This window comes from Helianthus annuus, chromosome 9, assembly GCF_002127325.2.
Source record: "Helianthus annuus cultivar XRQ/B chromosome 9, HanXRQr2.0-SUNRISE, whole genome shotgun sequence".
Taxonomy (NCBI): Eukaryota; Viridiplantae; Streptophyta; class Magnoliopsida; order Asterales; family Asteraceae; genus Helianthus; species Helianthus annuus.
In genome coordinates this window covers 158,741,439-158,751,187 of record NC_035441.2, presented here as the reverse complement: position 1 = coordinate 158,751,187, position 9,749 = coordinate 158,741,439, and the positions used below count along the sequence as shown (strand labels likewise).

Below are 9,749 nucleotides of genomic sequence, written 5' to 3'. Positions count from 1 at the left end.
CGATCGGGTGGCACTCCAATACGTCAAACGAGTTGAAAATCGATTAAGTGTTGAAGAATAGTATCTCATGATCCGAAGAGTAATTCAAATCAAACCATAGTTCGATCGAACAGCACTTCGTTCAATACTAGACTTCATGAAATTGTTAAAGTGTGGGGCCATGTGTAACGCCCTGTGTTTTTGTACTTTCTATTTATAGCTTGTCTTACTCGTGTTTCTAATTTTGAAATCATTGTATCATTGTACTCGTTCCTTCTAGTACTCGTTGTAAACTCGAGATTTTGATCATGAATGAAAACTTGCATTTCCTTGTTACATACTATACATACACCATAATACGATTAATCATGAGATCATTTGATACTTCTTTGTGACACTTACAAACATATGTTGAACTTGTAAATATGTGACATATACTTGTCACTTACAAACATGTTACATACTAGTACATTACACTTTTTACCTAGTTAAATCATGTTTTATTTCATATTTCACCTTGTTACAAGTTAGGGGAAACATTGTTGCATATTATTACACAACTTAACTAAAAAAATTACTCATTATAATGTTTTAAAAAAATAAAAAAATAAAGAAATATGGTAGCCCCAATTCAGCAAAATTCAGCCCCATATAGTTGGGTTTTGTGGGCTAGTTTCAAGGTGTAACCCCTTCTAAACACTTCCAAAGCCCAACCCATTGAAACCCTAATCCTTCCCCCTATAAATACCACTTATAACCAGCCTCTCTACCACTTTTGCAACACTAAAAACTCTCAAAACATCCTCCAAACCGTAGCTGAAAGCAAAGGTTCGAGCAGATTGACACCCCTTCACGAAAATGAGCATAACTCACTCATTTCTTAACGAAATCACTTGATTCTTTTTCCTACTTACTTGGATAATCATGGGGTTCGATTCCTAGACTTCTCCTTGGAGAAATCAGACCTGGAAATGCCCCGAAATCGTCCATAAACTTTCTGTTTGTTTTTATGTTCATCAAAAACTTGTTTAAACCTATGTAACTTGTGTTCAACACATCTCATACCTATGTCCTAATGCTTACAACTTATCCCATGATTGGTTAAGCTTAAAAAAAAGGTTGAGACATTTAAAATCAGAGGATTAAACCTTATAAACTTGGTGTTTTGTTTAGGGTTTCAACCCACAAATCATGTCAAACATAGCCTTTGATACATGAGTGATTATGGAACAACTTGGGTTGTCCCAAACCTACAATCCTCACGTGATTTGATGATTTCTACTAGTTAGTTTACTTTACATACTTGTAATAACCTTAGTTCATGACCCTCCTTGGTTGTTTTTACATCAAGTGTAGTGGTGAACATCAAAGGGGTACCTAAATGGAAGTCTTGTCTTCCTACCCCATCCATGACACATGCGACTCAACTTGAGGTACCTAAATGAAGATGTAATCTTCTACCTCTTACTTGAATACTTGAACATTTGGACTTAATAATATGTGTATATTATACAACCTAAATACTATCTATGTACACTCGAACCTTTGATGTTGAAATCATATTCATTTGTCAAAGTAGTAGGATAATCATCTAAGGACCTAAACCTTGCTATGATTCTTATGAATGTTCAACTCATGAAATCATTATAACCCTCGTGGTTACCAAGTGTCATGCAAGTGTATTATGGGAAGATGAGTATTTTGATATAATATTTTATAACGTTTTCATGTCACTTAAATTCCGAATCTTCTGAATTCCCCAAACTCATACGCTTTGTTTCCTTGTGTAGAGAAACAAGGTGCTCCAACTAGCTAATTCAACCACCAACTTGCTCTCGGATTCTCAAGTCACAACTTGTAAACCGTGAGTATACTCGTATTTCCCCTTTTTACTTTTATCACTTTTGGGGTGTAACATGTTTACCTATCAACAAACTTACACTTGAACATTTTGCTTAAACACATGAACATTCCTATAACATGCTTGTATACGTGATGGCTTGATACTTTAAACTTGGGTGAAACTTATGTGTTGAATTTATCATTAACTTCGTACGAGCCAAACCGTGACATATGTAGGATTAACGACCCGCCCTTTATCATCGGTAATGTCATGAGCATATTGCGTTTCCTTGGTTTGATATGTTAGACACATGCCATGTTTAAATGTTTATCTTGAATCACATGCTTGCTATGAGGAATTGTTCAAGACTTATCTTTTGCTATGTACGTATCAAACTTGTATACTCGCCTTTGCGTTTGCATTGAATTATTTTAAACATGCTACAGGTTGATGAGGAAGATGCTAAGAAAAGAAGTAGCGTTGATGCCTAGATACACATATAGACGTTAGGGTTTAATATGTTGTATCAATTTTGTTATGTTATCATGTTATTTTGTTAAACTTGTTGTATTTGAATTTCTTGTATTGTTGACTATTTGAAGTTATGAAATGAAATTGGGATTTTCTAAATATTGTCACAAATAGCGTTATGATGTCTCTAGCAATCTTCACACTTCGTATCATCCCGATGTTTCCGCCATTGGTTGGGGTGTGACACCATGTGCTAGCCGATCGGCTGGCCTGGTCGATCGGCTGACATGTCCGATCGGTTGGGTTGTTCGTTCGAACAGCCTGTCCGATCGGTCAGCATCCTGACCTGGTTGGCCTGTTCGGCTAACTCTTGGCTGTTCTGATTGCTTGACGTTATATTGAGGTATTTTGACAATGAGCTGAACCATGGAACCTTCGTTCTTACTTGTTTCCCCTGCTCGGACAGGAATCACCCAAGTCCGGCTGGCGAACTGCTCGGAACGGTAGTTTGACATTTAACCCGAAATCGGTGAACCTCGTGGATAGAATCCCGAATCTCGAACCACACAACTACTAGAGTGATTAGTGAGTGGGTTCAAGCTCCGTTTCTACCGGTTTGAAGGCATTGAGTGTAAAAGAGTTGAAAGAAAGTTGGAAAATCCATCTTTCAATCTTTTCCACTATGAATATGTTTAGATCTGTGGTAGATCTTTGTTTGTTTATGTGGAAATCGGTTAGATCCAAGCTATTCTTGGTGGATTGAGGCCAAAACATGAAGTTTTTCAAGAACACCATGATGACATCATCCTAGAATGCTTGAATCTTGATGATTTCATGGTTAAAAGTTAAGATTTGAAAGATAGAAAGGTGTAGGAGTGTGTATGGATCAAGAAAGTACAAGATTTAGGATGAAATCTTACTGGGATTGAGAGAAATTTGAGGAAAAGTGAAGAGCACGAGCTAGTCGGTCAGAAAGTTTCCAAAAGTGGAAAGAATGACACTGACAGGGCTATTTATAGGCTTCCCAAAGAGGAAAGGGCTGGCCGATCGGCCAGGCATCCCGATCGGACAGCCTGTCCGATCGGACGGTCTGTCCGATCGGCTGGACTGTTCGATCGGCTGAAGGCCTGATCGATCAACAGCCTATTTCGAGTGTTCGGTGCGACGATTTCTGATATTTCGATTTCGATTAGAGATGATGCGAATAAGATAGAGTTTCCTATTCGAATTACTTTTAATCCCAACCACTATATCTACATACAAGCATCTATATTTCACACTATCTTTTCGCCACCATTTATCATAATTCGATTTCGATTGAGTTCCGAGTTTCGATTCGAGTTTCGATTGATTACCACACATCACATAAAGTAAACATGCACAAGTAGCACATAAGGCACACACACATGTATACTAACACCAGAATTCAAGTAATTCGAGTTTCGAGTTCGATGATGATTCGATTAGCTTGATTATTGATTGATTGACTTTATCGCATTTTTACTTCCTATTATTCACAGTCGCAAATCGTTTCGCGTCGATAAACATTCGATTACTTTGATTAATAACACTTACTCCACATAATACAACTAACAGAAACACCAACCTAAAATAGACTAACTATAGTCAAAGAAGTCAATCTTGACTTTGACTTTGACATTCGGTAACACGGGGTGTTATAGCCTCCCCTTGTTTAGGGAATTTCGTCCCGAAATTAGGCTGAAAGTTGTACATCACCGTGAATCACGTTTGAGAACTTTCTCTCTCTAGACTTTCACTTGAACAACTGCGGGTACTTCGCCTTCATGTCGCTTTCGAGTTCCCAAGTGAACTCTGCGCCTCGTTTGCCTTCCCATCGGACTTTCACGATAGGTATGCACGAGCGCCTGAGTTGCTTGGTTTGGCGGTCCATGATTTCGACAGGCTTCTCCACGAAGTGTAGCGTTTCGTTTACTTGAAGGTCATCGACAGGTACTATCAGATCATGGTCAGCTAGACACTTTCGGAGGTGCGACACATGGAAAGTCGGGTGGACGTTACTAAGTTCCTCCGGTAGTTCGATTCTGTAGGCGACTTTTCCGATCCTTTCCAGAATCTTAAAAGGTCCAACATATCGAGGCGCTAGTTTCCCTTTCTTGTCGAATCTGACCACACCCTTCCAAGGTGATACCTTTAGGAGTACGTAGTCGCCAACGTCAAATTCAAGGGGCTTGCGTCTTTTATCGGCGTAACTTTTCTTTCTATCCCGGGCTTGCGAGTGACCGATCTCGTGCCATACAATAGGCGATCGACATCTTCTTCCATATAAGGCCTCGAATGGTGCCATTTGTATGCTGGCATGATAGCTGTTGTTGTAAGAGAATTCGACTAACGGTAGGTATTTGTTCCAACTTCCACTGAAGTCTATGACACACGCGCGGAGCATGCCTTCAAGAGTACGGATCGTTCTTTCAGTCTGTCCGTCAGTTTGAGGATGGAATGCAGTACTCAGGTTAAGCGACGTACCAAGGGCCGCTTGAAACGTTTCCCACAATCGCGAAGTAAACCGAGCGTGACGGTCAGAGATGATGTCACGAGGCGTACCATGATTACAAATGATCTCGTCGGTGTAGATTCGGGCTAATCGTTCTACCTTGTAGTCTTCCCGTATTGGCAAAAAGTGGGCTGATTTGGTCAAACGATCAACTATAACCCAAATGCTGTCGTGACCTGATGGCGTGGGCGGAAGTTTGGTTATGAAATCCATAGCTATACTCTCCCACTTCCATATCGGAATTGGCGGTTGTTCGAGTAAGCCAGAAGGTCGTTGATGTTCAGCCTTAACTCTCGCGCAAGTCAGGCAACTTCCAACATAGAGAGCGATATCCCGTTTCATGCCCGGCCACTAGTACTTGTAGCGAAGGTCCTGGTACATTATATCGGCACCGGGATGAATAGAATATCGGGATTTGTGGGCTTCATCCATTAGAATCTTTCGTAAATCGGTCCGCTTAGGGATCCAGATTCAGTCTAGATAACAAAAGATCCCATTCGATTTGCTTACAAGCTAAGCTCCATCATGATAGATTCTCTCCTTCTTCAAGGTGCGTTCATTAAAGCAAGCATGTTGGGCTTCGCGGATGAGGGTTTCGAGGTCATGCTAGGCTTGAGTATTGCGAATACTCAGCAAATAACTCCGTCTACTGAGCACGTCGGCAACAACATTTGCCTTGCCTGGGTGATAACGAATCTCACAGTCGTAATCGTTAAGAAGTTCTACCCATCGGCGTTGACGCATGTTAAGCTCTTTCTGATTAAAGATGTGTTGTAAACTCCTGTGATCGGTGAAGATCGTACACTTGGTACCATACAGGTAGTGTCGCCAAATCTTCAATGCAAAAACAACCACGACTAGCTCGAGATCATGGGTTGTATAGTTCTTCTCATGGATTTTGAGCTGACGAGATGCGTAAGCTATAATCTTGTCCCGCTGCATGAGAACGCAACCAAGACCAAGGTTGGAAGCATCACAATAGACAATGAAATCGTTGTTTTCGTCGGGCAACATGAGAACAGGAGCATTGCAAAGCATATGCTTGAGGGTTTGAAAGGCAGACTCTTGTTCAGTTCCCCAAACAAAAGGCTTGTCTTTATGAGTAAGGGCGGTAAGCGGCACAGCGATTTTAGAGAATCATTCGATAAATCGTCGATAATAGCCCGCTAGTCCGAGAAAAGAACGGACTTCAGACGGGTTCTTAGGCGTAATCCAGATCTTAACTGCTTCAATCTTCGCGGGATCGACGTGAATACCTTGACTATTAACGATGTGACCCAGAAACTGAACCTCCTCCAGCCAGAATTCGCAATTGGAAAACTTGGCATAGAGTTGATTCCCCTGGAGTAGCTCGAGAACCAAATGTAGATGTTGCGCGTGTTCGGATTTCGACTTGGAATAAATCAAGACATCGTCGATGAACACGATGACGGAACGGTCTAGAAATGGCTTACACAGCGATTCATCAGATCCATGAAAACCGCGGGTGCGTTGGTTAAACCAAAAGGCATAACAACGAACTCGTAGTGGTCGTATCGAGTGCGAAAAGCGGTTTTAGGTATATCTTCTTCCTGAATACGCAATTGATGATAACCTGAGCATAGATCGATCTTTGAGAAACACGTAGCACCTTGTAGCTGATCAAACAAATCGTCGATGCGAGGTAGAGGGTATCGGTTCTTGATGGTCAGCTTATTCAATTCCCGGTAGTCGATACACATCCTGAACGACCCATCCTTCTTTTTGACGAAAAAGGACTGGTGTGCCCCAAGGAGAGGTGCTCGGGCGAATAAAGCCTTTCTCAAGTAACTCCTGGAGTTGGTTCGAGAGTTCCCGCATTTCGGATGGCGCGAGTCGATAAGGGGCTTTGGCTACGGGGTTAGCTCCAGGAATGAGGTCGATGCGGAAGTCGATATCACGACTGGGCAGTAATCCGGGAAGATCGTCAGGGAACACCTGAGGAAATTCACGGACCACTGGAACTTCTCTGATTTTTGTCTTCCTTTTCTTTTCCTTCTCCGCTACTACGATGTTAGCCAAGAAAGCTCTGTATTCCTTGCGGAGATACTTGCTAGCTTGGACACACGACATGAGCTTGAGACCTTTCGAAGCAGTTTCACCGTACACACATAATAAATCACCATTTGCGAGCGAGAATCGAATCATCTTGTCGAAGCACACAACTTCAACATGGTTTTCGTGTAGAAAGTCCATGCCTACTATGATGTCAAAACTTCCGAGCTGCATTGGAATAAGGTCGATTGGGAAGACGTGATTGTTGAGTTCGAGAGTACAATCACGAAGAACAGAATTAACAACGACAGTTCTTCCAGTAGCGACTTCAACTTCGAATGACGAGGGGAGATAAGAACGCTTACGACTAAGGGGCTTCTCGAATTCAAATGACACAAAGCTAATATCGGCTCCAGTATCAAACAAACATGATGCATAAATACCATTCACAAGGAATGTACCATTAACCACGTTGTTGTCAGCCTGCGCTTGACGAGCATTGATGTTGAAGGTTCTGGCGTGTGCTGCTTGTTGCTGCTGCTGAGGCCGCTGCTGCTACTGCTGGGGTTCTTGCTTCACAACCCTGTTAAGGCACATGTTTGCAAAGTGGTTAGGGTCACCACATGCAAAGCAGACTCGAGCGTTGATCGCGGGTGCTTGAGCTGCGTGTTGGCCTTGCGGGGCTGGAAGTAGAGCTTGATGAGCAGTGGCTTGAACTGGGGCTTAACGAGGACCATAGCGACAATTGGCAGTAAAATGGCCGTAAAAATTGCAATGAGCACAGAAACGAAAGGCAATACCCACCGGATGATGATATGAGCATGTCGGGTAGAGCGGGTGGGGTCCTGTGTAAGCACACTTTGCTGGCGGCGCTTGAGTAACTGGTGCGGGTCGAGGATGAGACTGCTGCTGAGCCGGTACGGCTTGCAGAGGAGCAGCAGTGGTAGTGACAGCACAGTTCTTGTTGCTGGAGTTGCTGTTGTTGTGCTTCTTCTTGCGGCGTGATGACTTAGATGGTTGAGCAGTGGCGGTTTCGGCGGTCGATGCAGTGGTGGCTTGATGCAGAGACTTGGAGGGCTTATCCCAGAAACCAGCTTTTACTCGCTTGTCATTGATCTCGGCGGCAAGCAAGTAAGTTTCCTCGATCGGTGAGGTTTTTGTGACGTGAAGAAAATCGGCAACACAATCGGGGAGAGCTCGAATGTACTTCTTGATGGCCATGTCTGACGTCTTGACTTGATCGGGGCAGATGATGCTGAGCTGTTTAAAGCGAGCAGTCAAGGCAGCGTTGTCTCCGTCCTTCTGCTTGATGTTCCAAAACTCATCCTCCAGCTTTTGGCGTTCATGGGGAGGGCAGAATTCGTCCATCATGATGGCTTTCAGCTCTTCCCAAGTCAGCTCATAAGCTGCAACATTCCCGCGTTTGTTTCGTTCGGCCGTCCACCAGTCTAGAGCTCGGGACTGGAAAACGCCGGTCGCATTTAGGGTACGGAGATTTTCCGGACAGCCGCTTTGGCGCAGAGTGACTTCGACCGAATCAAACCATTGAAACATGGCGGTAGGGCCATCTTCTCCGGTAAACTCTTTTGGTCCGCATGCCTTGAACTGTTTGAAGCTGAAAACAGTCTTGTTAGCATCTTTAGGAGCTTCGGTTCTCGACTCCTCAGAAGATTTGCTGACGTTTTCATAGACATCGCTCACAGCTTTTGCCACTTGCTTGGCGATGATAGCAGCAAGACGTCTGTCTCTCTTCTCTTGGCGGGTAAGTGGGGTTCAGTGTCCGGATGACGACATGGTCTGCAACAGACATCGTCGTGGGTCTCAGACACATCAAAATCGAATCTCACCTCACACGTCTACTACTTACTAAAGCTCAAGAACACGTCGAAACATGTATCACATAAACACATAAGCACATAATCACATATTCACGTAGTCACAAAAGCACATAAGCACATAGAGCACAGAGGCACATAAACATAGAAGCACATTCCTATTTAATCACAGAGGCAGTCAGAATATAGAAACCTATCATTCAAGTTCGCGTGTTGTTCGTGTATAGTGATCGCGTAGCATATCGAGTAGCATAGTATAATCGTATAGCAAGTCGAGTATAGTAGAAGCGTATATCGTAGCATAATGTCATTTAGATTTGCAGCGACTTGTTAGTGTATTGAGATAGAAGAGCAATGCGAGTCGTGTGCGTTAATCGAAGTGATAGCAAAAATCGAATAATTATCCAAAAACATAAACACATAAATAGGTAATTACACATAAAAACATAAAATCGACGAATCATCAGAGTGACAACTGCCGACTCAGAAATACAAAAATCGAGAATTATATCGTCTGCGACTACTAGATATCGACTACCCAAAGCGATTTGACTATTCTCAACAGACTTGTCGTCACATTTCGACTTTCGGGATCGTGCTTCCACCTCGATTCTTGGGCATTCAGCACGTATTCCCTAGGTCATACTCGTGAGTTCAGGTCGTTGGAGTCCGTCGAGGCTTTGGTAAGATGAGTAAAAGTTGGAATAAGTTGCCAAGGTTTGGGTTTCACCCTTGGCTTAGCAATTCCTTCCTTGTTTTAGTGAAATTGAGGAGATTATTCATCAAAATATGGATTTCACTCCTGATTTGGTAAAATTCTCCTCGTTAAACAAGCGTTCGTTGTTGAAAAAAAAAATAGTGAAGAAATCATTGATAAAACAATATTGACCCAGCAGCTTAGTCAAGAGTTTGCGGTTTTCACACCTAATCTCGACTAAATTGCTTGGATCTATTTGAAAATCCGAGTGCAGTGATAGCGAAGAATAGCAGGATTTAGCACATACGCTTGGTCTGTTGGTTCCTAACTATAGTCTAGGTCTCTAAGACATCGACTCGGACTAGGTCGTGTCTAGCC

The 9,749-nt window shown here is 42.7% G+C and overlaps 1 long non-coding RNA gene across 1 annotated transcript; it reads left to right on the top strand.

Moving 5' to 3' along the window:
• The first annotated feature begins 766 nt into the window (after positions 1-766).
• LOC110874847 lies at positions 767-2,308 on the top strand. The gene is made up of 3 exons (XR_002556270.1): positions 767-807; positions 1,770-1,843; positions 2,269-2,308. It is a non-coding gene; the product is annotated as an uncharacterized LOC110874847 (long non-coding RNA).
• Positions 2,309-9,749: the final 7,441 nt, after the last annotated feature.